This window comes from Podarcis filfolensis (assembly GCF_964270895.1).
Source record: "Podarcis filfolensis genome assembly, chromosome: 9".
Classification (NCBI taxonomy): domain Eukaryota; kingdom Metazoa; phylum Chordata; class Lepidosauria; order Squamata; family Lacertidae; genus Podarcis; species Podarcis filfolensis.
This window is the reverse complement of record NC_139610.1, coordinates 28164084-28179921: the sequence shown is the minus strand read 5'-3', so window position 1 is coordinate 28179921 and position 15838 is coordinate 28164084. Positions and strand designations below refer to the sequence as shown.

Sequence of the window (15838 nt, the reverse complement as noted above, 5' to 3'; positions counted from 1 at the left end):
CCCATTCTCTGTTTTTACTTAATAATGTTGAAGAAGGAAAGACCTGATGGAAATGTGTTTTGTAGCCAAAATAAGTCATTTTGCCTAGAGCGCTGGCTGCATCCCCAACATCTGGTACTTTAAATATCCAGGGTAATAAAATACTGTAATGATAATGGAAATATTCTAAAAGAAATGGTGCACATAACCCATCACCTATGTAGAGAAAAGAAATGGGCTTGTCACAATCTTACAGCTGTGGCAACCACAGGTATAAGGTGGGGGCATAATAAAAATTCCAAGATCAGTATTTGGGATTTATTACCTTTAATAGGCCAACTAAAATATCACCCAAAGTGTGCAAACTTTCAAGTTCTCCCTAACTTTTCATCAGCCTAGCTAGTAAACAGAGTAGGTGAGTTGGGGTGTCATGGAGTTTGCATGTGATCAATCAAGATGGAATGTGGGATGAGATAGCAGACGCCTATGCAGATTTCAGGCTGCACCAAAGGCTGAGAAGAAGGAATATAGTGTGGCACGCACCCACATTTTCAAGAAGTGAGAGACTTAATGGATGTCGGTGCTTATATCTACATATCTGCATCATGAGCTTGAGGTGGAAGGGCTTACAGCATTGCCACTCCAACAGAACTTGCTTTGGTGTCTTCCCAGCTCCAGATGAGACTAGCCCTTGGCCTATTGTTCTCCTACCCCTAGGATGATGTGACCTCCAGCGAGGTGAGAGGGAGGGAAGGCGCCTGCCCCCCAGTTCTGAAAGTATTGCTAGCTAGGTGTTTATATGGCAACACACCAGTACTTGACCAACCCTTTAGACATGTAAATAGCATGCTTTGTTAGGGCCGTTAACAAGGAGACTGGTTTGAGCACTTCAGCAGTCCTTTCTACTGTAGACTCCCATCTTACAAATATAAAACGACAGACTTGAAGGGGTTCCAAAGACAGCAGGATGTTTTGGGTTTCCCTGTCTGCTCAACATTCCCCACCCCCTGGAGTTCCTACTCATGAAATTGTCGTCTGAGCATGTGTGCTCATTTGCACATGCATGATGGCCGCTGTCTTAAATGATCACATTGCCACTTATCCTGCATCCAGTTTTCTAGTTGGATTGATGCTCGTTTGAGGGCAGGGGAATGCATCAAACAGTATTTGTCAAGAAGCTACAAGTACTGTAAGGGACGCGGGTGGCGCTGTGGGTTTAACCACAGAGCCTAGGACTTGCCGATCAGAAGGTTGGTGGTTCGAATCCCCGCGACGGGGTGAGCTCCCGTTGCTTGGTCCCTGCTCCTGCCAACCTAGCAGTTCGAAAGCACATCAAAGTGCAAGTAGATAAATAGGTACCGCTCCGGCGGGAAGGTAAACGGCGTTTCCGTGCGCTGCTCTGGTTCACCAGAAGCGGCTTAGTCATGCTGGCCACATGACCCGGAAACTGTACGCTGGCTTCCTTGGCCAATAAAGCGAGATGAGCGCTACAACCCCAGAGTCTTTCATGACTGGACCTAATGGTCAGGGGTCCCTTTACCTTTACCTTACAGTACTGTATGGGTTGTGCCTAACATTGTGCGAATATGGCTTCGAAAACTAGCCATGGGAGCGCACCAGATGTGGAGTAAGGAGTGTGAACACACCCTAATTCTGATGAGCTTCATGCGAGAAACACACCTGTCTTCCAGAATGATGCTGCTTTCACAATGTATCGCTATATTTCTCGCCGTGGTCCTTTCCTGAGGCAGGTTTTTCTCTCTCCACTCCACCCCCAACTACCATCGTATGACTTGCACAGCTGCTTCTAAGAAAGTAGCAGTATTGAGTCATTAGAAAGCACAGCTGGGCATTACACCAAGGCCATTTACATGAAAAGAGGATCTTACTTTAATTAATCTCCTGCTGCTCTACCCGCCTGATCTGAAGTCAAGTGCCAGTGGGCGGATGGGTCACGGGTGCAAATTTATGCTTTCAGTTGCAGAATAAGAAGCCCTTATTTCATTATTATCCTAACAGAGCTGTGAGAAATCAATCATGTTCTATTTTAAAAAAATCATTTTTACAGAAAGAAAATGTTAACTATGAACAGGATCTGAGAATTACACACAATTGCCTTTTATAGTCTGAATTCAGGCAGAACAATTGAGAAATGACAAGAACCTGGGCAATGAGGCAGCCCACCTCTGTTCCAAATGTTAATTTTTTTTCAGGGGGAGAAATATAGGAATGGAAAACTTGTCAAAAGAAATGCAGGAGGTTCCAGCAAGTTCTCTGAAAACAAGACCTCTTTCCCTAAGGCTTCCCTTTGTGTCGTTGCTCACATTTCACAAAGGGTGGTAGAGCACTGTCCCTTTACTGATTCCTGCAAAAGGTCATCAATATTCAAATGTTTCAAAAGCCGGCCTATTTTTAAAAAGAAAAAGAAAAAAACAGAACTGGAGTATCCTGCTGTTTATAGACGCATTGACAGCAGACAAGAAAGGAATTTGCTCACTGTTGACATTACTGATCTGGTGACTGAAATGATAGATCTGGAAATAACAAGTACAGTAATGCTAGATGACATTCAGCCATGGAAATATTTAATACAATTGGCTACGTGTATGTGTTTATCATGTGTTCACGCAAAAGAATCCCCACTACCACACACAGAGGGAAACACACACTGGTAGCAGAAATACTGTAGTTGTTGATACTTCTTGAAAATTAAAATGCAGCAATTTACTGATAAGTTCATGCTCAAATTATTGTTTATGCTCCCCTTAATTATATTTTAGAGTTCTGAGCCCATCAGGTGTCTGGATCCAGATCCGGAATGGGCCTATTATTTATTTACTTATTAACTACAATTTTATCCCACCCTCCCTCTGAAGACCACACAGTGGCTACTTCATTCCTCCACATCAGTTTTATCCTCACAATAATCCTGGGAGGCAGGCTAGGACTGTGGGATACTGCAATCAAACTTGACTATGCATGAGTGCTAGTTATGGCATGATGGGATTAAGACCACAGAGTTCTGTTCCTAGCCTCAGCTAGGTCACACCCCCTCTCCTCTGTGAAGAAGGAAGTGAAGCTTCTATTTCCTTTCCTCGCTCTCTGTTTTCACCATGTAATCCCCTAGGATGGATGTGTCTGAACTTAATCCAAGTTCAGACCACATGTTTGAAACTATATGCTGTATTTTGCACCCAGTAATAATCTACCTGTGTTCTCTTTGCTGCTGCATGGAATAACACATGAACCAGACCTAGGATTATAAGTAAAGCTTTTAAACTTATTCAACAGTGTGTAGTCTGTTCATTGCAAGAGGGTGAGAAAGGGGAGGCAAGAGCTGTAAGCAGACTAAACGGGATGTGCAAAAAGGTTTAACAGCCTGTATTCCATGCTATGCTGCTGGTTAACTCTGAGAGTGTTTTTAACTCTGTTGGGGGCTCTCTCCCGCTGAAGAATGTACAAAGCCCTACATTTTGAATCTAGGTGCCCAGCCAAATCTTTTTTTAATTACCCAGATGTGGGTCAGATCTAGTTTCCAACTCCATAAGGATGAGACTGGGTGGCACAAAGGATTGCTCATTGAGCATCCTGGCTGAGTGGGGGTTTGAGCATAGGTATCCCAATTCTTCCTAGTCCAACCAGGAACCACTTAACCACACCATTCCATGTTAACTCCATGAGCTTAAGGTAGTATCCATATGGCTTCCTAGTGGCTTTTATCAACATACTGAACTTGCTTCAGCAAAGTTACTGCATCATGTGACTTCAGAGTATGCTCCGGTGTGAAGGAGTGGAACAGAATTGATAATATCATCAAGTGTGGCTTTTCCCTTCATAGGGCGCTTCCAGACAGTGGCGTAGCGTGGGTTGTCAGCACCCGGGGCAAGGCAAGTAATTTGCGCCCCCTAACCCATGGATTTTAGCACTGTGAGTGCAAGCACGCGCCCCCAGATGTTGCGCCCGGTGCGGCCGGCCCCCCCTGCACCCACCACGCTACGCCACTGCTTCCAGACTTGCTGTTTTGGGGGACTCAGCCACATGCTGGCAACTTCAGGTTGCACAATTTTAGCTAACTGGGAAGTCTTGCAAAACAAACCAGCTTCTCCAAATATTGGGCTTCTTGCAATAAGGGAAATGAGGGGGGAAAGTGTTGGAAAGTGTGGGATAACACTTGCTTTTTAAACATTTACCAACAGTTTTATTACTGCTGATCATTAAACTGCAAAAAGAAAGGCATTATACATTGATAAATGGGAGAGAGAAATATCAAATACAGAATCTGAATAAGATTAACAAATAAGATGGTGTCCATTTATTTTTAATTGAAAACACTTATATTGTTTTTATATATTTTTATTACAGAAATCATCAGGGTGGTTTGCAATAAAAACAGCAACACATAGTCATACAAATACAAAAACCTGGCTGAGTTGGTGTGCTTTCTTTTTCCATGTCTAAATGAGAATTTCTCTTCCTTCCCTCCCCTGTCCCATTTCTGTCAGCAGTGCCAAAGGGTGAGGGAGGATGGCGAGTTAAGATGAAGTGGCTGGTTGCATGTGAGAGGGAATGAGTTAGGATGCCATTCTTGGATATCATGTTAAATCAGTGGGTGTGCAATTTAAGATGCATTAGAACCTGGCTGTGTCAAGAGAATAAAGTCTCCTTGCTGATTACAGAAATGGAAGTGTCTCACCACATGGGGTTACCACAGTTGATATTAGATCAAGCAGTGTTCAAAGTGAATAAAACAGTTAAGTCTAAGTATATATTGAGGAATACAGTCACGCAGGGCTTTGAAGTGTGCTATCATCAAAAAGTACAGTTCTCTGTTACTTCTTTTGCTAGTTCTCTTGCTTCTACATGCAGACAACAACTCATTTGTAAACTGTGCCCAGATTCACCAAACACAAGTATCACATGCTGAATTCCGTCTCGAACCTGGCTGAACAGAATACCGTGTTGGCCTGAGGCCTCCCAGGTGGCTCATCAATCCAAGATCTGGCCGGCCAAGCAAGCAAGCAAGCAAGCAAGCAAGCAAGCAAGCAAGCAAGGACTGCTTCTGTTTCTAATACAGGGAAGAAAAGCAACCTGCTTCTCAGAACAGATTTCTGTGTATCTCGCTATGAAACAGACTGTTGTTTTTTTTATTTGTTGTTATAAATTATGTCAGATATTTTGTTGTGTAAATTATGTTGGAAATCAATAAGAGTATTATTTTAAAAAAATGAAACTTTGTAGTCAAATATTATATTGCCTAGGGACGCGGGTGGCGCTGTGGGTAAAACCTCAGCGCCTAGGACTTGCCGATTGCATGGTCGGCGGTTCGAATCCCCATGGCGGGGTGCGCTCCCGTCGTTCAGTCCCAGCGCCTGCCAACCTAGCAGTTCGAAAGCACCCCCGGGTGCAAGTAGATAAATAGGGACCGCTTACCAGTGGGAAGGTAAACGGCGTTCCGTGTGCTGCGCTGGCTCGCCAGATGCAGATTGTCACGCTGGCCACGTGACCCGGAAGTGTCTGCGGACAGCGCTGGCTCCCGGCCTATAGAGTGAGATGAGCGCACAACCCTAGAGTCTGGCAAGACTGGCCCGTACGGGCAAGGGTACCTTTACCTTTTTATTATATTGCCTACTTCATACTCTTCAACATTTCTCCAACACAAATAGAGAAATCCTACCATACCCTCCTGGGACACGGGTGGCGCTGTGGGTTAAACCACAGAGCCTAGGACTTGCTGATCAGAAGGTTGGCGGTTCAAATCCCTGCGACGGGGTGAACTCCCGTTGCTCAGTCCCTGCTCCTGCCAACCTAGCAGTTTGAAAGCATGTCAAAGTGCAAGTAGATAAATAGGTACCGCTCCGGCGGGAAGGTAAACGGCGTTTCCGTGCACTGCTCTGGTTTGCCAGAAGGGGCTTAGTCATGCTGGCCACATGACCCGGAAGCTGTACGCCAGCTCCCTCGGCCTATAGAGCTAGATGAGCGCTGCAATCCCAGAGTCGGCCATGACTGGACCTAATGGTCAGGCGTCCCTTTACTTTTACCATACCCTCCAGGATTTCTCAAATGAAAATAGGGACGTCCTAAACTACTTTCTATGCCTTTTAAGAACAGATGTGTTGAGATGTTTGTGTGTGGAGCAGGGTCGTGCTACTAGCCCAACCACCAATGCTATGTGCCTCCCGGCTGTTCATGCATTAAGTATGGATGCCTGATTAAGTGGAGCCTTTGCACATAGAGCTCTACCCATGTAGGCTTCCAGTTTATCTGAACGCCTGATTGTGCAATGTTCCAGATTCCCTTCTTCAGACATCAGGTGGCCAGCAAAGAGGCATGAAACATCAAGATCAAGGACAGCTGGGCAGCCCCACTCCCCCTTTCTACTTTTGGAGCACTCTTTCAGTGCTATTTCTCTAGAGAAAGAGGTTCCGGAACTCACCATGAATACCTCCCTTGTTCTCTTATAATGGCAATGGCACCCATCTGTTCTAACCAACAGTCAAGACAAGAAGCTGCTAAGAACTGGGGTTCAAATTCTCTAAACTCAACTGCGGAGTCAGCGCTCCATGCAAAAATCATATGATTTGCTGGTATAAAGTCATAGGTTTAATCTCAGCCATATCTATCTAAATATTCTCTGGTAATCAGGTTAGGGAACCAAATAGGTTAAGACCTGTACGTGTGCTACTATCCCAATCTCCTTGGAAGATGGATGGGATTCAAGTGTGGTATGTATATATACAGACATATATATGTTTATATATAATACCCAAGATATATAATACAAGTAATCCCTGGTCAGCTTTTCTGTGGGAGTAACAAAGTAGTATTAATCAGATGTTTCATGTCACGCTAAGGGGGGGGGGGGAAGCTAAGCTAGATACTATCACTGGCTGACTGCCTTGAAATCATTCATGGTTATTTAGTTCAGTATGTTTTTTATTTCAAGTCAAAGGTGCCATACATTGTCGCATTTACCCTGGGTTCTATAATGTTGTTTTGTGCTACTTTTATGAGAACGGCATTACCAAGTCCTTCCTAGCCATGCTTTTTTAGAACAGCCTTTTTGTGGGGGGAGGGGGCACGGACGGGAGGGGACTGATAACAAATAGTGTGGGAAATGTTTTAATTGCTTTGTGTCTGAAAAAGCCTTACTTATAGGAGGGGGGGGCAAAATACTTCCTTGAAATATAATAAACTGGAAAGCATGATAACACACATGCTTAGAGATAACCCTCAGAAAAACCCCTCTTATAAACACAGCTCTCTTATTGTTAGAGGTTTTTTTTTAAGGGGAAGTAATGGAGCACTAGGCATCAACTTGTATGAATTCCAAAATCCATGACCAAGAAGGAAAGCTGATATATACTGCCTATCTATAGGAAAGGTAATCCCTTCCTCTAAACAAAAAAAAAAACCCAAAAACCCACCCAGCCCTTGTTAATTGCTCTCAGAAGAGAGAACAGCCTTTTCTCTTTAATGCTTTCCTTGGCGGGGTGGGCATGTGTACATAGTAGTCCTGTCTGAATCATTAGAGATTAGATCAGCAAGATGAAATTCAGCCACGTGTCCCTCTCTAACTCACATCCACACCACACGTTGAAGCATGTTTAAAGCACATGGCTTCCTCCAAAGAATCGTGAGAATTGTAGTTTACCCATCAAAGCGCTAAAATTCCTAGCACTGTTAATGAACTACAATTCCTTCACTTGCCGAGTCCACTTCCACACTGACACACACGCTGTAAAACAGTGAACATTAATTTCTGCTCTTAGGTGTTGAAAAATAAATACTGTTGTAGGAACAAAATATGACCAACAAATACATGGCCTGATTTTTCTTTATAATTAATAAATGACTTCATGCGATTCGCCACCCCATATCAGTGGTGTTATGTACTGAAGTTCTCACCCTGGGCCAGCAGGGGATACTGTAGATAGTTATGCAAATGAAGGATCAAAAGTGACGTTCAGTGATTGGATAGTTTGTATGCAAATGAAGGATCGAAAGTGACATTCAGTGATTGGCTAGTTACAGAAAATGGTTACTGTTGCATTCTAGTGGAGCTCCATATAATCAGGCTGACTGAGCTCCTCAGTTCAGTTCTGTTCCAGCTTACAAATAAAGAGCTGCTTTGGAAGAATCGCTGTGTCGTCTGATATGTTCGCCCACAACTTAACAAGTAACAATAGCCCGTTCCTGCCGGAAGTGACATCACATGAAACCTATACAGTGGTACCTCGGGTTAAGAACTTAATTCGTTCCAGAGGCCCGTTCTTAACCTGAAGCACCACTTTAGCTAATGGGGCCTCCTGCTGCTGCCGCGCCGGCAGAGCACGATTTCTGTTCTCACCCTGAAGCAAAGTTCTTAACCCGAGGTAGTATTTCTGGGTTAGTGGAGTCTGTAACCTGAAGCGTATGTAACCCGAGGTACCACTGTATTCACTTGATTTCAGAGCTCTGGACTGTCACTTCCGTGCTTAATGTGTCATCATGACCATTGGACACGCTGGCTTGGGCTGATAGAAGTTGTAGTCCCAAACTTCCAGAGAGCATCATCAAGTTGGAAAAGGCTGTTCTAGACCACTGACCGGCAAAATCGCAGAAGAGAAAGGTGATTCTCCCAAACTGTCATTGATTGTAGTCTAGGAGAAGAAATGGGTTGTCATTAGTACCGTGTTGTTGCATTGTATTGAGGGTTTTCCTGTGTGGTTGCTTGAGGATTTATTTGGGCATGTTGTTGTGAGTAAATTAAGACATTGCACAGTGAATTTGGAAATTTCACTGCATCTATCAAAGTTAAGCTTCTTTTGTTGGTGTCTTGCTGCTTGCCTAGCAGATACGACCCAATACATTTTGGACCCTGAGGGAGAAGGTCAAAATGATGTCCCCAATAGTGTAAAAATGATAGCAAAATAAAAGTAAGTCATAATTTTTCTCCCCAATTAATAGCACCCCAAAAACTTGCCAGCTGACACTATCTACCTCACTGTGCCTAACTATAGAGCTGGCCCTGTAGGTGATTACAGGATAATGACCAGCTTGGAATCATATGAAGAAGGCCATAGTGTCAGCCATTTTAACTGGACAAGAGGAACAGACTGTGAGGAGCCAACTTTGAAAAAACATTGTTGTGTATCTAGTATTAGAATGCAGCAAACACTGAAGGAGACAAGGGAATTAATTTATGTGTCTGTATGTGTGTGTGTGAACAGACACACAGTTTACCCAAACTTTATTATTATTATTATCCTCTGAAAACCCAGGCAGTAGTTAAGGTAAAGCTAGGGTTTTTGTTCAAGAACACTGCTCTACCATAAATATTTTGTTTCATGCTACATCATATAAAAAGAGCTCTTGTCCAAGCTGTCTAGATAGCCAGGCATACACAATTAATAATCCAAACACAGAAAAGCCTTATCTGACTGTAAAACAGACAACTTTATTTGCCTTTCATTGAAGACTCACAGGGACTACAATTTATAAGGCCACAAATTTACTACAAGACAGCCCTAATTGCTTGGTACATGTGGGAGAAGATCATACACTATGAAAAGGACTTTGCATAAAATCTGTTTTATTGTCATCAATCAGAACTTTTCATTTTCTTGAAAGTCTCTTTTTGGCTTTCCCAGTCAGTGAACAGAGCTGGGATAGAATCCCTCTTTCTTCTGACTTTATTAAACTTGGGGCCCACAGTTGACAACCATAAATTACCCAGCCATGGTTTGTTCTATACAACAAAACTGAATGAATTCAACTTAGGCCATTTTCTTGCTTATAATCAACTGACCATTCCTTAATTAACAAAGGAAAATAGTTCCCATTGTGCATTAATATTGTTGTTGCTGTTAATGAAAAGTTTGCAATCTACGTTTTTAGACATGTTTGTTCAATTAGTGTTATCAGTAATATCATAGATTTAAAACAGAAGATGCCACTGTGAGAGCGTTTGAAGGATAGAATACTGGCTTTATAGACTTCATAGAGTGATTGTATATCCTTTGATATCCTTCCTGTCTGCAGTGGCTCCAGCACATCACCAACAGATGTTCTTTCTTCTCAGTTATCCTTATCTGACTTTGTCCTTTGAACTGCTGTGGAGCAGGACATACGGTTAAAGACGGATTGGCTGCATTCTGCCTGTGCTAGAGATGCTTGCCTTCTAGAAGCAAGCTATAGCACCCAGGTGTCATGTGAAGGTGCCCTTACTGTAAAGCTTTGAAGAGTCATCAGCTTGCATAAGTATACTAAGACCTCTCGATTTGAGGATCTTCCACCCAGACAGATTCTGGTCCCTCCAGAATGTTCTGGCGCACACCAAAATGTATAGGGGTGTACTTGCTATGTATTCATTAATACATTCTTGATTGAAGATGAAGTCACAGAGCTATTAGTTATGGCTGTGTACGCACTATGCATTTAAAGAACATTTAAAAGCACTCCCCCCTAAAAATAACCTGGGAACTAAAGTTTGTTAAGAGTGCTGGGAACTGTAGCTCTGTGGAGGATAAACTACAGTTCCCAGGGTTCTTAAGGGTAGGGTGTGTGCTTTAAATGTATTCTATGCACACTGATTTCACTCAGAGGTATTAAGAGACAAACTGAAACTACCTTGTGAAAAGTTATGAAATCTAAGATGGGGGGTGGTACAAGAGTTTGGTGCAAATATTGTTTTTGACACAGAAACCCAAATTCCATTTTAAGGTAAAGGTACCCCTGACCATTAGGCCCAGTCGTGGACGACTCTGGGGTTGCACTTTCATCTCACTCTATAGGCCGAGGGAGCCGGCGTTTGTCCGCAGACAGCTTCCAGGTCATGTGGCCAGCATGACTATGCCGCTTCTGGCGAACCAGAGCAGCACACGGAGACGCCTTTTACCTTCCTGCCAGAGCGGTACCTATTTATCTACTTGCACTTGACGTGCTTTCGAACTGCTAGGTGGGCAGGAGCTGGGACCGAGCAAAGGGTGCTCACCCCGTGGCAGGGATTCGAACCGCCAACCTTCCGATCAGCAAGCCCAAGCAGCACAGTGGTTAAACCCACAGCGCCATCCACATCCCAATTCCATTTTACAAAGGCATAAATATATTTCGTCAGGAGTGGGGTATGGAAAGGTGTCAATCTTTGTTGAAAACAGGGTTTGCATGCCTTTGTTTGTGCAGTTTGATTTCTAAACCATGCAGGCAAAGAAAAGAGGGTAACCTGATGTCATTGTGATAAATGGCTGGCGCATGGTGACGCCCACCTGTGAAAGTTGGCCTGTGAAACAGGTGTGCTTTTGTGAGGTGAGGCTTCAGCCTCTTGGCTGGATCCAACTGCCCACAGCTGTTACTGGACCCACCCCCTTTTTGCCATGTGTCGTTCCAGTAAAGGATGTTAATGAGCCTAGGTAGAGCTTGCCTACATGTTGTAATTTCCTTTCTTCATATTGCAAAACTTCTTTTGCTCCTTTGTCTCACCCTTCCCATGTTTGTTATGGTGACTCATGTGGGTCCCCACTTGCCCTGAGAAAAAGAAAAAGGGGCTTCTGAAATGCTATGGTTAATTTCCTGGTAACAGACATTCCACTCGCTAATCACATCATATATTTTTTCAGAGTCACAGAAGTGCCCTAGGTTGATCTACAAGCAGGTACTCAAATTTCTTTATTGGGATTTGTCTTGAATTGGGTATTGAATATACAGACCAGCTTTATAACAATCTGCAGTTTGGAGCACATGGAGGAAAAAGAATGGCTGCTGGTTCACAAAGCAATAGCAATTTTAAATTAATAAACCATAGTAGGCATGTGGAGAATCTTCTCTGCAGCAAAATAACAGTCTTTATAATTCTTTTCACAGTGCTGTTTATGTGGTGCCAATGACATTAAAGTTTGCCTTTTCTATGTTTTTATTATACAAATGCAGAAAACCAAACGTACCCTTTAAGCCTTGGGATGCTATTCCATTTTCGCAGCAATGTTGTACTTTGGGTTCATAGCTGAAGTAATTAATTATTTCCTGGCTTCCAGGCCTTTCCTGTATTGCTGTTTTCTAAACAACAACCTCCCATTTTTGTATCCTTGTTGATTATTATTTTTTCCCAGGTGTATTACCTTACATTTATCTATATTAAATCTTATTTCATTTACTTCCATCCATCTCGCTCAAAGTTTGCCCTTAGCACTATTCTTCAGACAGAAGAGATGGTTAGACAGAACTGGTTTGCTTTTGGGATACGTTGCTAGAAGGAGAGTTAACAGCTAAATTAATTGTTTTGCTCTTTAATTTTTTTTCCTTTATAAAGATTAACATGTAGGCTCTACTGCGTATGCATTTCAGCTTGTCATTGCCTTTGCTGAGCATGTAAATAGAGGCATTTCCAGAGCTTTCCCATATTCTGCCCACTGCTGTTGTTCCACAGATTTCACCTGAACCATTGTTTGGATTAAATGTTACATTCTTCTCTCAACACAGGTGGAAGGTGTAGATAAGGGAATAAGCTGTGTCTTATAACACCCCGAACTTGCAAAAGGGCATAATTCCACATCAGGATTTCCAACTTGTTCCACTTGGATCTATTTCATTTTGAGTCAGACCAAATCTTTTGTTTAAATGCCTTGTTGCATTCATTGGCACATCGTTCAGTACTGCAGAACATCAATTTTACATACTGATCTCTCTAATCAAGTAGGATAGGACACTTTTCTTCCTTTGTTGTTGTTAGTAAAAATAAAGAAGCAGCAGTTTATATTTTGGATTTTGGAAAAGGTTTTGCTATTCTGGGATTTGCTTGAAATCCTGCTATTGGCAGTCAGTGCATGAGACATTGCAATATGAAAAATCCTTGGTTTCTTTGGAGAAAGATACTTTAACCATAGCATTTTCTCTCCATGGCAATGTCAAATCACAGATTTGCCTGTGTATACCACTAAGGCTTTATGCACAACCACACCAATGGCTGACTCCTTACATCCAAACTGGCACAAATCCCAAATCTAGACAAGACCAAAAGCCTGGCCAAATAGATTATTAAGGGAAATCACTAGCCATGGAGACAGAGGAAAAGCTATGTAATTAATCTGAAAATAGCTAAGCATTGGGTTGTGGCAAATGATCAATTTTCAAGAGATCAGCAGAACTGTGTTGACTGGAGATTTGACAAAAGAAAAAGATCAACGGGTGTTGATGAAATCTAAAAATAAGTTTCTACCTGCCTACCCTTGGAGGATCTGGAAGGGGTACAAAGTATCCTAAACCCAATCAACAAAACAATTTTGAAACACACTCATTTTAAAATATTATACTTAGCAAAATGCAACATTAAAATCCCTTCCACATGCATACCCTACATTATCCATTTAGGCTGTTTTCACATCAGTTTGTGCTCAACAGCACAGAAAATCCCTCTCAGTCTTTCTCTGTGCTATTAATGCAGGACACGATGCAGAAATGAAATCGAACGCCCATTTTGGACAAGGCAGATCTTGTCCATTTTAAGCAGAAATCAGTGTCATCTTCATAGGTAAAAATATACTTCAGCCTAGCTGCCAAATGCCAAACCAAATAAAAAGCTATTCTGACTTCCAGTATAAATTTAATCCTTTGTAGGCTGAAGGAGCACCACAACCGTAGAGCACCAACCCCCAACTTAGCATACTTTTTGGTATGGAGGTTGGTGCACAGATAGGCAATGATTTAGCAGATCAGAATAAAAGCATAAGAGCTACTGTAGCACTTCATGCTGCCTGGGCCCTCTAGACATTGTTGGACTACAACTCCCATCATCCCTGGCCATGCTGAGGCTAATGGGAGTTGGAGTCCAGCAACACTTGGAGGTCTACAAGTTCCCCTTTCTTGTTTTAAGGAAATGCAGTTTTGAAACCGTCAGTGCAAAATAACTGCAGTAGGTGGGTTACCTTTAACTATTTTGTACCACTACAGATACCACAACCTATATATCCTTAAACTAAATGAATAGACACGGCTAGGATACAAACTGAGCTGTGGCGACTGACTCAGAACCCCTAAGAAGCAGATAAAGAGATCCCACGCTGCTCTTTTTTAAATAAATATATACATTTTAATTCAAATATAAATTTGAAAACCCAAAGGCAAGCGATAATTGTCAGGATGTTGGAGGTGGTACGGAACAAGCCTTCGCTGCTTCTGATGGAACTGATTCCAGCTGCATTTCAAATGCCAAAACAAGCAGGCACCATGTATAAAAAGGTGTTTTAAAATCAATCCTGTATCTCCTGAAAGTTTCTAACACATTAATTTTAAGTAGAAGTAAGGCACATACATAACATGCTTATAGATTGTGTTTAAAATTCCTCTTGTAATAGCCAGGCATGAATTTTCCTGGCAGATGCAATGGAAAATAACTAGCTGAAGATACCATCAATAAGGACCGAAGGAAAGAGATGCAAAATATCAAACTTCAGTTTCTTTGCTGAGCAGTTGTGGCTTTAAAAAACAAAACAAAACCTTCTGTTGTGTATTGTTTTTGACATACACCAAGTAGACAATTTACAGAAAAAGAGGAACAGCCATCGCAATACCAGGAAGCTATTAATTTTCATTATTTTCATAATTTCACAGGTGTCAAGCCTTAATCTGCTATGCCCAGGCATATTACATTGCACAGTTCTTTGCTGACTTGCCACAAGCTAATTATTGATGGTTCACTTCCTTCTAATAAAATCTCTATCTCATCTGCCTATCAAACGGAAGTGAAGGGTTGGAGAGGAGCTGCCAGAAGGGCTACTTGAGTTCCTTTCAAAAATAATAAAGAAGAGGAAACCTTGTTGTCGACCCTCACCCCTCCAACACAGTTCGTGCCGTCAGTACATTTCTTTTCCCTTTGTTCCTCTGTTTACTAATGTGCTGGCTGTTCCCTGAAGGAATTACAAATTCTACATAAATGCCACACTGATTATAAAGGCTACAGCTATGGTGGGGAGGGGATTTCATTTATTTTATTTAAAACATGTATGTACTGCCTTTCATCCGTTATTTCAAGGCAGTTGATCAAAATTAAAACGGCGATGAATACATAGGACTGGAGTGTCAGTGGAAGAGGGTTGACAGAAGGTGACTTTAGTTCCACCAGTGAAAAAAGATCACTAGAAGTCTTCTTCATGCTAGAAGCACAAAGTCAGGGTGTGTGTGGTTGCAGGCATGGAAGAAAAGCCCCAGTGTGGACCACGGTATAATTTTAGAAATGTAGAAAATGTCATCTTAAAGATAAAACAGACACTTCTATTTCAGTGCTTGTGAAATTATATTTATGGGACTGGATCACTATGTTGGGCAGGGTGGAGAGGTATATTACAAGTTTGCACTGGACCCAAAAATGGTGCTTGGGTCCTGATTCTATTCTGTGTCTTTGGAAGACTTGGAGCACATCTACACTCGTGGTTTATAACATTAAAATTGTGTTATTAAAATGTGACACCAGAGGGTGCTACAGAGCAGCCACCCACCAGCGAAGGAAAACTGCCATTATAAATGTTATAGAACATTATTTTTTAATACCGTTTAGAAGATCAATGTAGATCCAGCCATAGACAGTCACTGGAATAAGTTCTAACCTAAGGATACTCCTGTTTCAAGTAATCAAGTTTCACAAAATGTCTGTGTGTGTGATAGTCAGACAGAGACACATGTGTTTATCTCAATTTTCTCCTTCCTTGGACGCTTTGCTCCTGTGTCCCTGCTTTTGCATTTGGAGTTTGATAAAGTTGTGGGAGGATCACACTGCAGCAGAACCTCTCTTCATACCTGTATTAGGCTTCAGTCTGAGCTAAGGCTCCAATGTATCTAAGAGAAGTAGAGCTTGTTTCATTGGGAATTCTGCCTCCTACTATTATGGTTGAGA

At 42.2% G+C, this 15838-nt stretch overlaps 1 long non-coding RNA gene across 1 annotated transcript; it reads left to right on the top strand.

The window, feature by feature from the left end:
- Window positions 1-8446: 8446 nt before the first annotated feature.
- Window positions 8447-14581, top strand: LOC310742721. The gene is made up of 3 exons (XR_014538664.1): window positions 8447-8587; window positions 11574-11608; window positions 14560-14581. It is a non-coding gene; the product is annotated as an uncharacterized lncRNA (long non-coding RNA).
- The last annotated feature ends 1257 nt before the right edge of the window (window positions 14582-15838 follow it).